Source organism: Periplaneta americana, chromosome 16 (assembly GCF_040183065.1).
Source record: "Periplaneta americana isolate PAMFEO1 chromosome 16, P.americana_PAMFEO1_priV1, whole genome shotgun sequence".
Lineage (NCBI taxonomy): Eukaryota > Metazoa > Arthropoda > Insecta > Blattodea > Blattidae > Periplaneta > Periplaneta americana.
The window spans coordinates 121,775,468-121,798,569 of NC_091132.1; positions in this window are offsets into that span (position 1 = coordinate 121,775,468).

Below are 23,102 nucleotides of genomic sequence, written 5' to 3' on the forward strand. Positions count from 1 at the left end.
GCCTTACGGCCTGTATTAGATCAAGATGGCTGTGGACAGTCTATTGTTCCTAGTACTCACAGCGCTCCAAGTGGCTAGCAACTATCTCGAGAATTGCAAAAAATCATCCCAAGCTTCGTGACTGTATATAGAAGACTGTGGTTAAACTACATAATTACCATTAATCGATTTATAAGAAACCATTTTAGATTTTTGATTAAATACATAATGGAGTAAATCCATATTTAGGGCTATCTCTATGGCTAGAAGCACCATTACATTTGATTGGCTTGGTTTACTGTATACCAGTCTACCCCAATTCGCTCTTGGACACGACCGTCCTCTTCACGAATTGAATATTTGGAACACCTTCGTTAATTATTCTATTTCTTACAAAGGTGCTTTGTATGGACTATCATAAACACATGTTAAGAATTACAGAGGCCACCTCTTTATCTTCGCTGTGAGTAACAATAAACAGTCTATTGCAATTAGCAACTATAATTTTCACTCAATGTACAGCAATGTATCATGCATTGCTGTAAGCAAAAGGCTTGTAATAATTCATGTCTCAAGTTAATGAGCGACGAACGTCAATATAATACATTTCACATGATGGTAAACATCGACCATATGTATGGTATATACTGTGATCAATGTGTCTGTCTCGTTACAGCAATTTCACCTATACTATTCAACGGATTTTTTTTTTCTTTTTTTTTTTTAATTTTCAGTATCTACGAGTCAATACTTACTTACTTACTTACTTACTTACTTACTTACTTACTTACTTACTTACTTACTTACTTACTTACTTACTTACTTACTTACTTACTTACTTACTTACTGGCTTTTAAGGAACCCGAAGGTTCAATGCCGCCCTCACATAAGCCCGCCATTGGTCCCTATCCTGAGCAAGATTAATCCAGTCTCTATCATCATATCTCACCTCCCTCAAATCCATTTTAATATTATCCTCCCACCTACGTCTCGGCCTTCCCATAGATCTTTTTCCTTCCGGTCTCCCAACTAACACTCTATATGCATACCTGGATTCGCCCATATGTGCTATATGCCCTGCCCATCTCAAACGTTTGGATTTAATCTTCCTAATTATGTCAGGTGAAGAATACAATGTGTGCAGTTCTGCGTTGTGCAACTTTCTCCATTCTCCTGTAACTTCATCCCTCTTAGCCCCAAATATTTTCCTAAGAACCTTATTCTCAAACATCCTTAATCTCTGTTCCTCTCTCAAAGTGAGAGTCCAAATTTCACAACCATACAGAGCAACCGGTAATATAACTGTTTTGTAAATTCTAACTTTCAGACTTTTTGACAGCAAACTGGATGACAAAAGCCTCTCAACCGAATAATAACAGCATTTCCAATATTTATTCTGCGTTTAATTTCCTCCCGAGTGTCCCTTTTCGATAATAGTTTAATAAAATAAATTATAAGCAGTAATACGTCTTATCATTTGCTGAAAAATGAAGGAAGTAAATTGTTGCGAAAAGCATAAAATGTATACCGTAATGGAAAAGTATGTATAATTTCCATGCAACTCAATTTTTACTTACTTTGCACCTGGTTATTCTTAATTTGGCCCTTTGTTGAAGGCCATTGCAATGGATTAACAACAACGGATTCTTAATGCGGATACTATCGTAGAAGTCAATATAAGCCTACTTACTTACTTCTTCATTTTTAGTAACAGAAGAAGCTGTGAATAATAACAGCGCAAAAAAAATACAGATTAATCCGAGCGTGAGAAAATGAAGCAAGTGTTTCAGTAAAAGAGTAAAAATAATTTACTATCGGGCTTCTTTACCCTTGAGGTATAAAAAGAGACTAGTCCACCAGTTTGCATCAACATTCAATCTACGATTACTTCCCCCTGTTGCACATAATCGTAACTGTTTTCAAAGAGTTAAAGAGCTCCGCCCCTTGCTGATGTCCTCCGAGTCCTTTTTCACAAGTTCGCTTGGTGTGTGGGAAGCTCATCTCTTCTACAGACTCTTTTAATCCCAAAACGAAACAGAAAAGCGCACGTGCGACGTTAGCCTTCATCAGTGGCATTACTTTACTAAACCTCGCTTCAGGCCACACGCACTTCTGTTCGACAGCTGCTGTTTAACGACGTCCTGTCTTGGGTCTGTGAGTTGCTTCATTAATACAACTTTACAACTAACGTTAACACATTCAAGATTAAAGACAATGTCTTAGCTACAGGAATTTCTTTCATTAAAATAAATTAATTATACATCATTAAATTATTATTATTATTATTATTATTATTATTATTATTATTGTTATTATTATTCGTATAGCAGAGTTCGTATAGGTCAGATTCTGTCAGATGCGTTTCCAATTCACTATGGGCTAAAGCAAGGAGATGCACTATTACCTTTACTTTTTAACTTTGCTCTAGGGTATGCCATTAGGAAAGTCCAATATTCTTTTGAGAAAATTAACTCCATATGTAGATGAAATTATTGGGATCATCAGTGTGGTTTTAGGCGTAATAGATCAACTATTGACCAGATATTTTGTATTCGACAGATAATGGAGAAAAAATGGAAGTATAAGGGTACAGTGCATCAGTTTTTCATATTTCAAAAAGGCATATGACTAGGTTAAGAGAGACATTTTATATGATATTCTTATTGAATTTGGTATTCCAAGAAACTAGTTCCATTAATTAAAATGTGTCTCAGTGAAACGTACAGCAGAGTCCGTATAGGTTAATTTCTGTCAGATGCGTTTCCAATTCACTGTGGGCTGAAGCAAGGAGATGCACTATCACCTTTACTTTTTACCTTTGCTCTAGAGTATGCAATTAGGAAAGTCTAGGATAACAGAGAGGGTTTGGAATTGAACGGGTTACATCAGCTGCTTGTCTATGCGGATGACGTGAATATGTTAGGAGAAAATCCACAAACAATTAGGGAAAACACGGGAATTTTACTCGAAGCAAGTAAAGAGATAGGTTTGGAAGTAAATTCCGAAAAGACAAAGTGTATGATTATGTCTCGTGACGAGAATATTGTACGAAATGGAAATAACTTATAAAAGTTGGAAAATTATCTTTTGAAGGGGTGGAGAAGTTCAAATATCTTGGAGCAACAGTAACAAATATAAATGATACTCGTGAGGAAATTAAACAAAGTATAACTATGGGAAATGCCTGTTATTATTCGGTTGAGAAGCTTTTATCATACAGTCTGCTGTCAAAATATCTTAAAGTTAGAATTTATAAAACAGTTATATTATCGGTCGTTCTTTATGGTTGTGAAACTTGAACTCTCACTTTGAGAGAGGAACATAGGTTAAGGGTGTTTGAGAATAAGGTGCTTAGGAAAATATTTGGGGCTAAAAGGGATGAAGTTACAGGAGAATGGAGAAAGTTACACAACGCAGAACTGCACGCATTGTATTCTTCACCTGACATACTTAGGAACATTAAATCCAGTCGTTTGAGATGGGCAGGGCGTGTAGCACATATGGTCGAATCCAGAAATGCATATAGAGTGTTAGTTGGGAGGCCGGAGGGAAAAAGACCTTTAGGGAGGCCGAGACGTAGATGGGAAGATAATATTGAAATGGATTTGGGAGAGGTGGGATATGATGATAGAGAATGGATTAATCTTCCTCAGGATAGGGACCGATGGCGGGCTTATGTGCGGGCGGCAATGAACCTCCAGGTTCCTTAAAAGCCAGTAAGTAAGTATTATTATTATTGTTATTATTTTTTTGTTATTATTATTATTATTATTATTATTATTATTATTATTATTATTATTATTATTATTATGAATAAGTAACAAATATAAATGACATTCGGGAGGAAATTAAACGCAGAATAAATATGGGAAATGCCTGTTATTATTCGGTTGATAAGCTTTTGTCATCTAGTCTGCTGTCAAAAAATCTGAAAGTTAGAATTTACCCATATAAAACAGTTATATTACCGGTTGTTCTGTATGGCTGTGAAACTTGGACTCTCACTTTGAGAGAGGAACAGAAATTGAGGGTTTTTGAGGATAAGGTTCTTAGGAAAATATTTGTGGCTAAGAGGGATAAAGCTACAGGAGAATGGAGAAAGTTACACAACGCAGAGCTGCACACATTATATACTTCACCTGACATAATTAGGAACAGTAAATCCAGACCTTTGAAATGGGCAAGGCATGTAGCACGTATGGGTGAATCCAGAAATGCATATAGAGTGTTGGTTGGGAGGCCAGAGGGGAAAAGACCTTTGGGGAGGCCGAGACGTAGTTGGGAAGATAATATTAAAATGGATTTGAGGGAAGTGGGATATGATGATAGAGACTGGATTAATCTTGCTCAGGATAGGGACCAATGGCGGGCTTATATGAGGGCGGCAATGAACCTCCAGGTTCCTTAAAAGCCAGTAATTAAGTAAGTAATTAAGTATTATGAATAAAGGTAAAGGTGAAAAAGTAAGGGTATCTCGTTCACATGCCATGAAGGCACTGGTATGGAAATAGAGCTCCATGCTTTCCATAACCCCGGCACTAGATTGAGAAAATGAGAAGGTGTGGTCAAAACCGCGCTCCGACCGCCTTTTACTCCGGAAAGAACCGGCGGCTAAATTTGATAGGAGACTTAAGTGTCCGTTCTCGAAGTTTGGCGAGAAAATCACGTCATCACCTGGGATCGAATCCCCCGACCTTCCAGTCCGTAGCAAGCTGTTCTACAAACTGTTTTTATTATTATTGTTATTATTATTATTATTATTATTACTATTATTACTGTTGTTTCAGAATTTTTGTTTTTCTTATTATACAAATGAGGACCAATAGCATTATCAGGGGCTAGTCTGTAGTGATACAGCATTATGGAAGAGGATGGACATATACCCTTTATATCAGAAGAAGTACATTTTTTGTATTCACATAGCAGTCATATAAGCTAAAGGACAATCATTAAGTTTCCAGACTGCCCTAAATGTAGGCAACACACATGACATAGAAGTTTCTAGAACCATTAAAACGCCTGGAACCTATACTAAATGCATCACTTGAAAGGCAGAGAAGAAGACCAGCCATAAGGTGTATATGGAGAGATTCCAGGAAAATCGTAATAGGTCCTTGGCATGTTTGTACAAAATGATATGTAGAAGCTCATTTCTTGAAGACAATCTGATACTCTTTGATAGACTGGCTCAACAGGCATGGAAGCAATGATCTTCAGTGACACGCGCATGTATGTTTAACGGTACGATAAATACAAGTGCAGTTCGGAAATATGTTGGTTGCACCTTGTAACTCAAAATCACCAAATTCTGACTTGCGCCCTTTTTACCGCACATCATGTTTTATATATATATATATATATATATATATATATATATATATATATATATATATATATATATATATATCTGTTACCTGGATAGCGCAGTCGGTGCTCCTGTGCTTGAGGTTGCTGGTTCGATTCCGGCCCAGGTTGATGGCATTTAAGTGTGCTTAAATTCGACAGGCTCATGTCAGGACTTACAGTATATAACAGTCTTGTTCGTACAGTCCCTATTTTTGTGATAACGTCCGTTTTAACTGTAAAATAAGATAACAATTTTGTTTTCTTCTTCACGCATATAACCGTGTGCAGTTTATTCATAATATTCGCTATTATATTTAATTATAATGTATCTTTAAAACATTTGTTGTTATTTTAAAAAGAAATCTCCATTATTCGTTGTGTTCGATATGCAACTCTTCTGTTCGTACACTTACAAGTCTTGCCCTATCTCACCGTTTCAAAATACGCTGACCAGTTCGTGCTTGCTATCGCTAAGTGGTGGCTTCCCTTGTTTACATTTGAAGAGTCCACTGCAAGAATGATGGATGTCATTTGGAATACATTTTGCAGGAGAAGCAATTGAAAGTTTGAAATCCTTAGCGCTCAAAGCTTAACTGTGATTTTCCGATCATTACTGGACAATGACTATCAGTGTTAATGCCATATAACTCTCTATGTACATTCTATATGTCTTAAGCTATGCATTGACAGTCTTGATTCATTTTCGACAAGAAAGTGACATCCATCATTCTTGCAGTGGACTCATCATTTTTACCTTGCAAGCATGACAGTACTGTACTAGACGGCGAAGCGAAAGCAGCTTTCAGAAGATCTGAAGATAGTTATTGTTCAACTTGCCTTTAAAGGTAAGTGTTTAAGGAAAATAAGTAAAATTGTTGGACATACACATTCAGCAGTTCAGCATATTGTAAACAAATTTAAATATGAAGGTTCTTGGAAGAATTTGAGGCGAAAATCAAAAGAAAGAAAATTAAATGAAAGGGACGAAAGATAAATTATAGCCCACAACAAATTCAACGTGACCCTTGATTAAGTGTTGAAAAACTGCGTTCACAAGTACAAGCCACTATAGGAAAAGAAATGTCTAACCAGACCATTCGTCGTGTATTGTGGAAACACGGTATCATGGCAGGGTTCTACGTAAGAAACCTTTTATTAGTGAGTCAAATAGAATAAAAAGACTTCTATTTGCAAACAACACGTTTCTAAAGAGAGGACTATTGGGATCGTGTAATATGGCCCGACGAGACGAAGATAAATCTTTTCGCCTCAGATGGTTGCAACAGAGTGTGGAGGAAGGCAAACTCTGCCTTCAGGAAAGAAAATACTATTCCTACTGTAAAACAAAGAGGTGGTTCCATCGTGATATGGGCTTGTATGTCTTCCTCTGGAGCCGGAAACATGCACTTCATTGATGGAATTATGGATAATATGACGTACAAGAGTATTATCAGAAGAATAGTGGCAGAAGAATGGCAGACTATCACCCCAGAGGTTTGCAAGAAACTTATCTCTTCAATGAAAAGAAGATGTGAGGAGGTCATTAAAGCCAAAGGATGTGTTACAAGATATTAATTTTGTGTAATAGTTGGCAATTAAGACTTTGAAAAGTACAAAATGATTAGATGTACGAACAGAAAAGTTGCATAAAATATGCACATTTTTTTTTGACTTTGTATGCTTATTTATAGTGAATTGAAAATTTTGATAAAGTTTATTTTATATCCTGAAAAGAAGATACTGTTTTTTCATATTTTAATTTATCTCATTAAAATAAATTATATTTTCGTTAAAAAAATTGTCAATTTTTAATAACAATATAACTGTACGAACAAGATGGTTACATACTGTAGATTTATTGGCATGTTAAAGAACTCCTGAGGTACAAAATTCCGGCACACCGGCGACGCTGATATAACCTCGGCAGATGTGAGCGTCGTTAAATAAACCATAATTTGAATTTATACCTGTTACCCCACCTTAATACACCATTGCATTAAATCCAGTCATATAGAAGTTACCGATCTATTCAGGAAGCACAATTAAAATTACAGCTGAATTCATTATTTTCCTTAAAATTTTCCCTACAGACTCAATAATAAACAGTAAAGGAATTATTAAATCGGTAACAAAATAAACAAAGAAAGTAAACAGCCAGCAGAAGTGGATAAGGAAAAAAAAGAATATCTACAATCCTACCATTCCATATTACCTCCAAAAGTACCAGCTAGAAGAGCTTGAAGTAATCGGACTTCAGGTTGGAGCAAGAGGTACCGCTACTCTCTTCATTAGAGATGTGTTTAAGAGGCTTGGAATACCTACATCTATTATTCCGATTGTAACTTTAGCTGCAATGAAAGGATCAATTGCTCTCCTGAAGCATCACCTATATTCGGAATCAAACTAAGTTCATTAGCATTCTTTACTTTTTTGTAACACTTGCCTCTCTAAAACTAGATATTTTTCCACCAATCACAAAATGTATTTGCAGCTATGTACTTGTAGGAGTTTCATTGTCAAAACAAAATTAATGGTTCACTGAACTTGTAAACATTTATATGGTTAAGTACTCTTTGTCCCTTGTGGCAGCTCACGAATAGTGAGAAGATTTCTAAATTTCATTTTAATATAAACTGATGTATAATTTCCAGTTGCTTTGAATTTTTTAACTGGTGGGAGTGCATTTGCTATCTCTTCTGTATATTCCATTGTATTAGCTCAGTAAATGAAAGTCAACCAACCATGCCTTTAAAGAGGACAATTAAAATCTCCCTAGACGACAATGTGACTCGAATATTTTCCTCGAAAGTTTTCCGTAAATTGAATAACAAACCCGGAGAAACGAGAACGTGTTCAATCATACCTTATGCATACGACACACAAGGATGAAGGTTAGCAGGTTAAACATCCTGGAGTTTAATAACGCAATTAGGGGAGTTTTACCGGCCACTTGAAGTTATGTGGATATGACACGCTCAATTAGCCATTCCAGCACTGAACTTCATTGGAACAAAGAGAAGAGAAAGAAGAGGAGGAGGAAGATAGTGAAAGAGCATAAGTAGGAGCGCCCGACATCGATCGCCCGCGCCGCGCTCTCGTGGAGCAGTCCAAGCTGCAGGGATGTGACAGTTAAGAGGTCCTCACGATCGAGGACACAGCTTCGGATTAATAATCTGCCCCAGCGAGCACTTTCGTAACATCAACGCCAAATACCTGGGTATTTGCCTTCTTAGTCCTCCGCTATATTCTATTATCCATGAGCTAAAAAGGATAAATGTTCATCTCCCCTCTTGCTTAAAAAAGTCCCTTGTGCAGACGCTTGTACAGGGACATCATTTTATTTTTACTTCAATTTTTATTGTACCTGAGTTTTTGAATATACTTCACTCCCACTTCTTCTAGTAACTAACTTCCACACACAAGCAAAGCCGCAAAATCGTCTTACGGTCATAGTAAACAGTACATAGTGAATGAGTATAGTATGTTCCAGAAACATAATCGCATTTTTCAATGAAGAAAGAGCATTCATTCATTATTGAATCATATTTTCGCACAGGTACTGTGTGTCCGTTTAGTTACGTCGCATCCCGGTTTTCCCACCCGTTTCTGCTGGCCCCTCTGTAAAGGCTAGTGGCTGGGCTGTCTTAGCTCTTTTCTGAAAACATTTGATGTTAGGAATTGGACTTCTACGTAATATTATACAACTGTTTAAAGTAATTTAAATAAAAGGGTCTCGTTAAGAAAGTAATTGTCAAGTGATTTCTCCCCTTTCTAAGACCCCCCTACATAACCACATTGACGGACAGTAGATAGCATATCTGAGTAAATTTATCTATGCAGATCGAGCAGAAGTGAAGATTGAATTGACAGTACGTAAGGTACACTGTCATAGAGTAGGTACAGAATTATTTCAACAGGCGTAGGATTATGGCTCTTTCATGTCGACTGATTTGAGTGCTTTGCATTATTTCTTTGGGGTTAATGTCAAACAGTTGTATTTGCTAAACATCCAACAACAATATAAGAATTAAATAATTACATTCAAGAAACCATACATTCAATTTCAGAAGATGTGCTTGAAAACGTTTTTAATAATATACACAAAAGAACTGAAGCCTGTATCGATATGAACGACAACAATTTTTAATAATTTGTTTAAATATCCATATTTTAATCATTTTTTAAATTTAAATGCACTGTAATTATTGTATGCTAATGTACTGTAGACAGTATAGTATACATTGCATAATAAATACGTCGGCTTGGATAGTTCACTTAGTGACTAAAAACACATACTGTTAATACTGTCTTGTATTTTGATTAAATAAAAACCCGACGAAAATGATCAAACTCAAAATCGTAGCATTTCCTAGATTACGTAAATGGATTCACTACTTTTCTTCCCTCATGTACCTAGTAAAGTTATTTGTATTGTATTTTACACTAGTGTCGTCAAACTTCGATCGTGGAAGGGGGTAGGAAACAGTGTTTCCGGTTCTCAGTCGTTAATCAAAAGGTATAGTCAGATTAATATTGGAAATGTTAGTAAAAATAAAATGATGTCGCTGTATTTCCCTATTTTGACTATGCTGACATTTTACTGACTGACCTCTCCAGCGACAACAAAACGAAACTTCAACGTGCTCATAATTTGTGTGTACGTTTTGTAAGCAATGTTCGCAAATATGATCATATTACCCCATCCCTGGAAGCAATATGTTGGCTTAAACTAGATAAGAAAAGAAATTTACATTCACTTCTCCTTCTCTTCGAAATCTTGAACTCTTCTATTCCTTCGTACCTGTCGTCTCCCTTCACTTATCTTTCTTCCCACCATAATCTTAACACATGCTCTCGCCATGAAACAATACCAACAATACCATCCCATCGCACATCTTCATACTCATCCTCTTTCTCAATAGCCCTGCCAAGACTCTGGAATTCGCTACCTGCTAGCATCAGAGACTGTCGAAATAAAATTAAATTCGAACGCAAACTTACTAGGCACTTGATCAGTAATTGAAACTCGTTTAGACATGGTTTCTTGTAAATAGTTTCCTTAATCTATCACAAAATATTTCAATATCCTGACGGCCTTATCTCTACCAGGTTAAATAAATAAATACTAAATACTACTATGGCACCACATCCAACTACAAATTTAGCGGAACCGAGTGCGATTCCCAGAAGGGATGTGGAGTGTAAAGCGTGTCCATAGTTGGCACAAGCGGTAGCTTTGAGCCATGTTACGAGGTAGTCCCTCAACGTGTAAAAAACAGTACAAGAGTTCTAATTGGCCACCCCCTATCATCATTAAGACATGAGTTACAATAGAGACATGTGCGGAATACGAAGAGGTCAATAATTCTTTAATGTGTAATTTCAAAATATCCTTCGACGTACATACATCATGCTTCCTATTAGAACCGAATTATGAGACCAATGTCTCGGTATAATACCATCGTGAAACGACCTCACGAATCGGAAGTAGAGACGAGCACTGTCATCTGTCGATAAATTATGTTAAACATAGACTACAGGGTTTGGAATTGAACGGGTTACATCAGCTGCTTGTGTATGCGGATGATGTGAATATGTTAGGAGAAAATCCACAAACCATTAGGGAAAACACGAGAATTTTACTTAAAGCAAATAAAGAGATAGGTTTGGAAATAAATCCCGAAAAGGCAAAGTATATGATTATGTCTCGTGACCAGAACCTAGTACGAAAAGGAAATATAAAAATATGAAATTTAGCCATTGAAAAGGTGGAAAAATTCAAATATCTTGGAGCAACAGTAACAAATATAAATGATACTCGGGAGGAAATTAAACGCAGAATAAATATGGGAAATGCCTGTTATTATTCGGTTGAGAAGCTTTTGTCATGCAGTTTGTTCTCAAGAAACCTGAAAGTTAGAATTTATAAAACAGTTATATTATCGGTTGTTCTGTATGGTTGTGAAACTTGGACTCTCACTTTGAGAGAGGAACAAAGGTTAAGGGTGTTTGAGAATAAGGTGCTTAGAAAAATATTTGGCGCTAAGAGGGATGAAGTTATAAGGAGAATGGAGAATTTTACACAATACAGAACTGCACGCATTGTATTTTTCATTTAACATAATTAAGAACATTAAATTCAGAAGTTTGAGATGGGCATGGCATGTAGCAAGTATGGGCGAATCCAGAAATGCATATAGAGTATTAGTTGGGAGGCCGGAGGGAAAAAAACCTTTGGGGGAACTGAGACGTAGATGGGAGGATAATTTTAAAATGGATTTGAGGGAGGTGGGATATTATGATAGAGACTGGATTAATCTTGCTCAGAATAGGGACCGAGGGAGGCAATGAACCTCCGGGTTCCTTAAAAGCCAATTCCAAGTAAGTATGTTATTGTTATAAGCACTTTGGTGCGAATTATACTGATGCAATCGTTTTCCTATTAATTTATTTTAACTATTTAATTAATTTATTTATTAAGTTATATTTATTTATTGCTTAGTAATTAATTTCCTTATTTATTATTTTTATAATAGAAGAGAGGGGTAAAGTTTCATTTTCTGAGGCTGTTTTTAGTTTGTTCATGTGATTTTTGGGTCCATCGATTTTTTTCTTCAGGTTAGGTTTGGTTTTCTCAGGCTAGTTTTCGCTTACTATTCACATGATTATTAAATAGTTTGCATAAATCACTTTCAATTTCGTTCAGTTACCCTTTGTTTATATTTTCACCGCTAGATGGTAGCTCTTTCACTTGCTTTTGATAAGCTGGATCGTTAACGTTGGTGTTATACCGAGACACTTGTGTTCTGAGGGTTCAAACTCTACCGAAGAAAGAGCACATTTAAGAAAAGTGAATGTCTGTAACACGTCCGAACGGGAGATAAAGCTGAGTTTATTGTACCATAGTTTAATAATAATGGTAAGAACTTTGTCCCTGAAAAAGAGGACTCCAGGCAAACTTGTAGCGCTTTTCTCCTATAAAATATACTAGTTATGTATATTTTGTCTGTGTAAATGTACAGAGAGGACAAACTATTTCCTTCTGCATTGAGCTATATAGTATAGTCACTTATACATAAACTCCCTATGAGGTACGGATAAGACCAGGGGTGTAGTCGTAAATAAAATAGTACCAGGGCGCTTCGCGAAAAGTTTATTATTATCGTTATTAATATTATTAGGGTAAAACCCCGACAAGACGCTCTTCAAGGAACAGCGTGTAAGCCGTGTATTTACAGGGACAGAGTATGAAGTGGGTTGTTGTTGTTGTTGTTTAGCCAACTGTCCGAAAATAAGGTCTGAACCTCACAACACAAATGTTACCAAAAAGCACCACTTATGAAGCAACTAGGCCGGGAGATAATGGGGTAGGGTGGTCAGTTCATTAAGTGGTTACTCTTTGTAATTTTGATTACAATATCTATTATCATTTTCTTATTGAATTACATCACTCATGGACAGTTCATCATCATCATCATCATCATCATCATCATCCTTCACGAATTAGGCATCTGTAGACCTGTTTCGGCCCCATCTAGCAGTCTTCTAAAAGGTCTTCCTGGTCGACGATGTCCTCTAGGTTTATACTGCATCATAATTTTTGGAATTCTTGAATTTTCCATTCTTCTTACATGATCTAGCCAATTGAATTTGTAGCTGCTGATTTTTTCTTCTACTGACTCTACTTCTAATTGTTCTAAAATTTCTTCATTCCATTTGCGGTCCAAAAGAGTATATCCTGCTGTCCTCCTGAAAAATTTAATTTCGGTTGCTTTGATTCTGTTCATGTCTTTTTTCTTTAATGTCCAAATTCGCTTCCGTATAAAAGGGAGGGTAATGCTAGTGTATTATATATTTTTATTCTTGTAGATTTTTGTACTAATTTAGCTTTTAATGTATTGTTTATTATTCCTAGAATTTGTGTAAATTTGTTAATTTTCTTGTTCACATCTTTTTTTATTTTGATAAGATATTTCACAACCCAGATAATTGAAATTTTGTACTTGTTCGAGGCATTGGTTATTGTGTATTATCTTACTTCTGACTGGGTCTTATCCTAAAAATGCCATTACTTTTGATTTTTGTGCTGAAATTTCCATCCCAAAATCTTTTAATATTTTATTTAATGTATATAATCCTCTTTGTAAATTATCCTCTGAATTTGAAATTATGACTTGATCATCGGCATAGAGTAAGGTATTTAATGTTAGAGCACTGGTTATTTTCATTCCTGATGTGTAGATTGGTTCCATTTTAAAATAATTTCATTTATATAAATATTAAATAAAGTTGGTGATAGTGGACAACCTTGTCGAACTCCATTATTAACTAATTTTCTTTCGGATATACAGTTATTTATTTTGACACTTATTTTGCTGTCTGTGTAGATTTCTATTATATTTTGTAATAGCAAATTTGTAATATTTTTATCTTGTAATATATCGAATAAAAGGTCTCTTCGGACTTTATCAAAAGCTTTCACAAAATCAATAAAAGCTATATGGGTTTCTAAATTAAATTCTCTTCTTTTTTCTAACAATAGTTTGATACTAACTAATGGATCTACACATGATCCTCCTTTTCTAAAGCCAATTTGACACTCCAGAAGGAAAGTTTCAACATTTTTTTTTTTTTTTTTTTTAATTTTTCATTTTTCATTTAAAATTCTACTAAATATCTTATAACATGTGTTATAATGGACAATTGTGCAGTATTACCCTATTATATAATACGTTAAACACATTTATAGTACCGGATTCTACTTAATAATTTCGAAAAAAAAAAAACTTTATAGGTTGTTTTCCTGGTATGTCAACCCTTAATGAACACTCACATTTTTGACATTATTGTAATGAGAATCACAGTGAAAAACACTTCATTATACCAAAGAAAACAAACTGACCGGAAAAAAATTTCCAGAATTATGGCCGACAGAGAAGTTCTTTGAGAAATTGAGTGTAGGAAAAGGATTGGGGATTATAACTGTATGTAGCCTATGCTAAGTGCGTAGGTATGACTAAATACTGTATTATTACTACTATTACTATTACTAATTGGTAACGCCGCTGCTATTACACAAACTACTAATCCATACTTGTAAAATATCAAGTTAAGTAAGAAGCAAGTAAGACAATTATTTTTCTAAGTAAAAATAAAGAAGCAGGGCGCTCCCAGTTTGAGGAAAAAAGGACCGGGGCGGCGCCCTGGATAAGAGCAATGGCACCCCTTACCGATGGTTTTTCACCCCCGAAGATACGGCATACATAACTCAGTCAGTTCCTTGATGGCCATTCTATAATACAAACGAGATGCCACTTTGGTGATCACATGTCTTCTACGGACCTCTGGAAAAAGAACTAAGGAAAAGTCTAGCGAAGTGCTTTGTGTGACATTGTGTGACAGAAACATGGACATTACGACGAAGTGAAGAGAAAGGTTTGTTAGAATGGTTTCTTCCGGAAAGGAAGTAAACCTGGGAGAGCCGTGTTGTAGATTTACAGCACGTAAAATAACCCTGTGCCTGACAGATGATTCTAAGAGAAATGAATCAGTCTTTCCTGCCCCATGTTAAATTCTTAGAATGGTCTCTTTCGGAAGGAAATAAATTAGTTTGGTATTAAATCCTCCTTTTCTTTATTCTACTGAGTGGCCGAAAAGTCCAACTACACATGAAGAGTCCACTGCAAGACTGATGGATGTCACTTTCTTGTCGAAAATGAACCAAGACTGTCAATGCATAGCTTAAGACATACAGAATGTACATACAGAGTTATTTGGCATTAACCCTGATAGTCATTGTCCAGTAATGATCGGAAAATCATAGTAAAAGCTTTGAGCGCTAAGCATTTCAAACCTTCAATTGCTTCTCCTGCAAAATGTATTCCAAATGACATCCATCATTCTTGCAGTGGAATCTTCACATGTTAATTTTTCTGGAAAACAAATCTGTACATAGTGTGTTTGTGAAACTCGTATGACGTATGACAGACGTATTCCGAATCTGATCATGCCGGGAAACATCTGGCGGACCTGAGGAAAATTCCCAGCCCTTCCAAGAGTGCAATAGAAAGATGAATACGAGAATTTTCAGTATGGAGGAGAGACTTGTGGCTTCCATGTAGGACCACTAGCAGTCACATACCGGAAAAGCTATGAGTGTTATCATGCAGGATTTTAGGACTAGTTTTGGTAAAGCGCCACCTAACAGAGATAATTGTTGAAGTGCGAGATAAAAGCTCTCAGCACGGGATGTTCTAAAAGACCCGAAGCGAAACGGGTGACCCTCTACTCGGCAAGAAACTGGTGCTGCCGTCGCCGATGAAATCAACAAGAAAATGTGCCTCCGATTTGCAAATACCACGATCAACAATTTGCAACATGAATAAAGATTTGAAAATGAAATCTTTTCGCTCTGTGACTGCCAATGAATTAACAGACAGGAATTTGGACAGGCGTATGACATAAAATGTTATTTTAAGTGATCTGCTTCATTTAATTTGGGATGCTCATTATTATTATTATTATTATTATTATTATTATTATTATTATTATTATTATTATTATTATTATTATTACTATTATTATTAGTAATAGTAGTAGTAGTAGTAGTAGTAGTAGTAGTAGTAGTAGTAGTATTACTATTAATTATTAGTATTATTAGTATCTATGCGGATGACGTGAATATGTTAGGAGAAAATCCACAAACGATTAGGGAAAACGCGTAAATTCTACTTGAAGCAAGTAAAGCGATAGGGTTGGAAGTAAATCCCGAAAAGACTAAGTATATGATTATGTCTCGTGATCAGAATATTGTACGAAATGGAACTATAAAAATTGGAGATTTATCCTTCGAAGAGGTGGAAAAATTCAAATATCTTGGAGCAACAGTAACAAATGTAAATGACACTCGGGAGGAAATTAAACGCAGAATAAATATGGGAAATGCGTGTTATTATTCGGTTGAGAAGCTTTTGTTATCTAGTCTGCTGTCAAAAAACCTGAAAGAATTTATAAAACAGTTATATTACCGGTTGTTCTGTATGGTTGTGAAACTTGGACACTCACTTTGAGAGAGGAACAGAGATTAAAGATGTTTGAGAATAAGGTTCTTAGGAAAATATTAGGGGCTAAGAGGGATGAAGTTGCAGGAGAATGGAGAAAGTTACACAACGCAGAGCTGTACGCATTATATACTTCACCTAACATAATTAGGAACATTAAATCCAGAAGTATGAGATGGGCAGGGCATATAGCACGTATGGGCGAATCCAGAAATGCATATAGAGTGTTAGTTGGGAGGCCGGAGGGGAAAAGACCTTTGGGGAGTCTGAGACGTAGATGGGAAGACAATATTAAAATGGATTTGAGGGAGGTGGGATATGATGGTAGAGACTGGATTAATCTTGCTCAGGATAGGGACCAATGGCGGGCTTATGTGAGGGCGGAAATGAACCTCCGGGTTCCTTAAAAGCCAGTAAGTAAGTATTTATTATTAGTAGTATTATTATTAATTGTATTTTTTATTAATTGTGTTTATTATTAATTGTCACTATTGAGTGTAATTAGTTACCACTGCCATCGGATATTTACCCATTTTCAGTGTAAGTAAATACATATGATTGCATGATGTTACTCATGGTTTTCCGGTATGTGGTCATTCGTGGACCCACATGGAAGTCACAAGTCTCTCTCCGCACTGAAACTCTCGTATTCACTAGCCGTCTTGCACTCTTGGAATGACAGAAATTTTCCATGTGTTATAGTTTTCCTTAGGTCCACCAGATTTCTCCCGCCATGATTATACCTCGAAATACGTCCGCAAGATGTCATACGAGTATCACAGACATATTTTCCCTGCGCAGATTTGTTTTGCAGGAAAATTGAACAGGTTAGTGGGAATTTTCGCTCACTCTCTATAGTACTACCAAAAATATTGCTACTCCTGAGTCGAAATACTGTGGACATAATGTATAATGGACAGTAACGGTCCGATCTGATATTTCATAAATTAAGTTAATCACTGAAATTTTGTTTAATTCTAGCGGGACAAAAAGGGTAAGTAATATTAACCTGATTAAATCTGCAAGTAATTCCACAATTTTGGAAATACAAAACCTGAATACACATTGAAAACCCACAATTACAATTACTCTTTTAAATATAGTCACCGATACGACCTAAAAACTCAAATGAATATAAAATAGTTGTAGTGGAAACAGGATACCAGCTCTTTATGGATGGTGATGTCGATGATGATTGAGGATGGTTAATGGTTTGTATCAAAATTCATAGTATGACTATTTATGCGAAAATCACTTCAATGATTTTTTAATTGAAACCACCACAATGTTTTAATTATGATATATTTGTTGGATGTTTCAGAAGTGCGCAGAAAGAATCGTCTTTTAACATAATACGTAACGAAAAATACTGCTACTTCATTTTCGACTGAGGAATCGGAACAGAAAGGACAAATTGAAAGAATGAGGAGGGGGAGAAGGGAAAAAATAAAAGAAAATGACGGAGCAAAAATTGTGAATAAGGAAGACGTTCCTCAGGTATTCTTTCTTAATTAACTCACAAAAGTTTTTACTCAGACTGTTCTGCAAAGAAAGTGATCAGTCATTTCTGACATAGTTTAAATCGTAATTTACAAGAATTCCTAGCGAATAGTCATGGACGCATCGTTTGTCAAACGGCTAGAATATAAATTTCATATATCGGGGATCCGAGTTCAGAATTCGGAGATTCAAATTGGAAAAATACTGTGTTGGAATTTTTTTTAGGTTACTCTTTAATACTTTAATACTTTTACCATTACTTTATCATTATTGTCATCGTGATCATTGTAGTCGTCAGCCATTAAATGAAGACTGCAGAAAGTACAACATGTCTATAAGTTGAAGTACAAAGGAAATAATATTGTTCGAAATTCAACGTGGGAGGAAAATAGCCAAGATACTTTGCCTCGAGCGCTCTGTAAGTGACATGGTTCCTTTACGTACGGTAAATCTACGATACGGGACACACAGCTTTATTTTTCTCCCAAAGAAAGTAATGCTAAGGAATTTTTGTCGTCAAAATTTCATAGCTAGTCTTCGACCTGTTTTGAATCCGCGAACCTCATATACAATGGCTATCATAGACCATCGATGACGATGAGAAAGTGGTTGGGCCAGATTTACTGTTTATCCTGTTGTTGCATTCAGCCACGTAAGTTTGTCTTATTTTTACCAAATAGCCTCTATAGTTCAAAGGAGTAGTAAATAAGGAAGTACAGTTACAATATCCGTCTCATCGTCTGGCAATATTCTGTGTAGCCTACTAAATATGTTATATAAAGAATTACAGTCACATCATCTCATTGTCTCCCGAAAACACCTTAACATTAAAGGAGTTTAAATAACAAAACTTCTAATTATTATCCTATCGTATCTAATTAGCCTATATGTAACAAAAACGAACGATACATAAAATTATAGTTTTAATTATTAACTCATCGTCTCAGCAGATACTGTATATACAGGAACATCATTTTATTTTTACTAATATTTCTAATATTAACCTGGCTATACCTTTGGATTAACGGTTGAGAACTGGAAAAAATCGTTTGCTACCCCCTTCCACGAATGAAGTTCGATGATACTGGCGTAAAATACAAACAATTCACTTTACTAGGTATAGGAGGGAAGAAAAGTAGTTCATCCATTTACGTAAACTAGAAAATATCGCTATTTTGAGTTTGATAATTTTCATTAGGTTCTTGTTTAATCAAAATACAATACTATATTAAGAATAAGTGTTTTTACTCACGAACTGAGCTATTCATTCGGACGTATTCATTATGCAGTGAACATTATACTGTCTACAGCACATTAGCGTACAATATAGAGAATGAAGTTAAATTGAAAAATAATCATAATATTGATATTTAAACACATTACATTTTTGACAATGGTGGCCGTTCATTTCGATACAGGCTTCAGTTCTTCTGTGCATATTATCGCACTATAGACTATTGTATCTAATTCCAATTACCATTTTCGTCCTTCGTACCAGTAACTCATGTTGAAATAATTCTGTACCTACTCTATAAAAGAGTACCTTACGTACTGTAAATTCAATTTTCATTTCTGCCCGATCTGAAAAGATAAAATTACTCAGACATACTATCTACTGTCCGTCCAAGAGGTTTTATCGCAGGGTCGTAGAAAGTGGGGAAATAACGTGACAGTGAATTACTTGGTTCCAGGATGATTGGTCCATTACAGTTATGTCCATTTCTCATCAAGTCCAAAGACAAAAATGTCCGTAATCACGTTATGTCCACAAGAGTTTTGTCCACTGAATATAACGTTCATAGACATGTATTCCACAAACAAATATGTTCACAATAAATTTTGTTCTTATATATTATATACAATGGTTTTACTGTCGATTAATTATAATGTCCATAATACATCTTACAATACTATATGTGATGGTATAGAGGAATCAGAATTAGATTTTATCATTATACTTAGAAAGGAGCTTCGTAAGAGGGATACCTGTCAGATGTAGAAGACGAGAGGTGCCGCCTCGCTTTCCTTCCCATGTCTGGAATGTTTATAACCTAGTCTTGAATGGGACTCAAAAGATAGTTAATACAATAGAAGGATGACACTATAAATTTAAAAAATGTAAAGTAACTCACAATGCTAACATATGGAAGTTCATCGAAAAATTCCTGAAGGACCAAAATAACAATCAGTTATTAATAAATCAATTAATGGCAGGTTATATAGTAATACGTCATCCCATAAAGAAGTCTTATGTTTTAAATTCAAGACACATTTAAGAAATGGTGCGGAATAACCACGTATACAGAGAAAATGGTGACGTTGACAGATAACTTAGAGACATTAGTTATCGGTTGAAAGTGTATCCAGAAGAACTTATGATGAAAACGATAATGAAGAAAATTAATGGTCTTTTTATAATTGAATAAACGTAATATGTTACAATTACAGTTATTACGTAATATTAAAATTCTAAAATAATGTACATCTGGTTGACTATTATTTCCATCATATTAAAAGCAGACTGATGATTTTTTAAATTGATTATTACTTCAGATTTGTGGATCTTTTAAATTATGGACAAACCATCTATGGACACAACTACAAATGGACTTGTAATGTAGTGAACTTTAAATAACTGGACCTATAAATTAATGGACTTTAATGTTAAGGACAGAAGAAACTGGACATTTAGACTGTGGACATAAAAAAATGGGCATTTTGTCTGTAGACATAAAGAAGTGGACATATCATCCGTGTAACCCATTACTTAACGAGGTTCTTTTATTTAAGTTATTTTAAACAGTTGTATAATATTACGTACACGCCCAATTCCTAACAGAAATTAATGTTTTCAGAAAAGAGCTAAGACAGCCCAGCCACTAGCCTTTACAGAGGGGCGAGCAGAAGCGGGTGGGGGAAAACAGGATGCGACGTAGGCAAACGGACGACAGTACCTGTGCAAAAATATGATTCAATATTGAAAGCACTTTTGTCACTGGAAAACGCGAACATATTTCTAGAACGTACTACACTCACAAACCCAGACGACTTTGACTGCATACGCGGCCTTGGTTCTGTGTAGAGGACGGTTGGAAGTTTACTAGTAGAGGGGGCGGGAGTGAAGTACATTAAAAAACTCAGGTACAATAAAAATTGAGGTAAAAATAAAATGATGTCCCTGTATAATTAATACTCGTAAATACTTTTTATTATTATCATATCGTCTCTGAATAGCTTCTGTAGTTTGAAACGTACGTTAAAAAAGAAAAACTGCTATTACCATTTCATTGGTTCCGACGTGAGCGGAGATGTTTATCCTTTATCTTGAAATTGTTCTGTGATGTCTCTGCGGTGGCTCTGTATCATACTGACTACACAGTCAGTCAGAAAGGCCCACCATGTGATAGAATCTAGTGCTATTCCAAGAAATACCAAAACATCTAGATGGTGTTCCGTTTTGAATCTCTTCTCTTAGCTCTTCAGTGTTCAAGTCGGTGCATTGAAGATCGTAATACATTGTTCACATTGTTGCGTTTATCGGATATGACGTATTTCCGTGGCAACGTCATTGTAATTTCCGTTCCACAAAATCCTTTCATTTTTTCTATTAGTATACATAGGTCTAATATAGGCATTACACGTCAAAAGATAGAGATTGAAGTATTGCAATATTATAATAATCTTACTGTTTCTGACTGGCTTCCGTAGTTTAAAAGCGATATTGAATAAAGAATTACACTACAGTTCAATATAACCGACACTTAAGATCGTTTATAACTAAAAAAGGGTTTTACATGAATACTTTCATTAAATTTATTAAGCGTACATAAGAGACACCGTATCAGTGTGGGATAGGGTAGACGTTTTCTGTCATTAGCTCGTCTTATACGATGAACTCTGCAAGCGAATATTATTCATCTGTTCTAGAGAGCCCGTTCTGCCATTGAGTCTGAATACGTTCCATTATCATCAAACCAATTGTAATGCACCTAATGTATCATCTCACGCCTATTTAACTCCGTATCTACACATGTTGACTCATGCAGTCTCTGTTCAACAGAACAATGCAACATACCTCCCCTCTTTGAAAACCTATTTTCTTGAAACGTTTCAAGTTTATGAAAGTAGATGAATAAATGCGGTGTGGCTTTCCGATGTTTGGAATGTGTTTCGAAAGATTCTTAACTAATTAGTCGCTTGAAATCTTAGATTTTCACGGAAATTTGGTGGTGAAAAATATTTTAACAGTTTGCAATCATGCGTTAAAGTTCCTCGACGTTTCGGAACTACATATAATTTTCATCAGTAGAATGATATTTTTGGGATCTTTGAAGAAACACGCAGTCTATTTTCTTTTTGCGCTTGGCTAGTCAAAGAAACTGAGCTTTCTATGAATTAATAGTTCTTTATTCCTTTTGAATGTTTTAGATAAAACCAATATGAGAAAAAAAATTGTTAATAATTTATCTCATAACAGGTATATAATTTAAATTATATTTACGTCGGTCATAAAATAGTTCATGCAATCCTAACATTGAAACATGTTTGTTATGACGCTATAAATCGTGCACAATATTGGCATAATTCTGGCACTGGTGCCAGAAAAGGTTGCCTAGCAACTAGTATTTTACAGCTGATTTTATTCTTTTATGAACAAAGAATCCTGTTCCTAATTGGTGATTATTGTTTCCTTTCCCAGAATACAAGTAATCTCCTATTTGTGATATGCCATTCCTATCTAACATAAGCTGCTGTACTCCCATAAAGTCTATTCTATATCCAGTTAATTCTTTTACTACTAATGTTATCCCTCCTATTCTATATAGACTTGTAACATTCTAAGTACCAAATCTCATAACCTTATTCCTTTGCTGTGGTCGTGCCAGAGAATCAGTCCCATTCCGAGGCTTATTTGGGTTTCGTAACAAGCTGTTTTTTACGGTGTTGGGTTGTTAGATCTTCACCCAACCCCCAAGCTGGAGGACCACCCCTTATCGGCTGTCCTCGACTGCTTATTCAATATATTCGCAGCTACCCTCCATATCTGGAGGCCGTCTCCTCTATCCGCAACCTGAGGACGCGCCATGCCGTGGTAGTAGGGACCTACAATACATGAAATAATAATAATAATAATAATAATAATAATAATGATAATAATAATAATAATAATAATAATAATAATAATAATATCACCATCATCATCTTCTTCTTTCAATG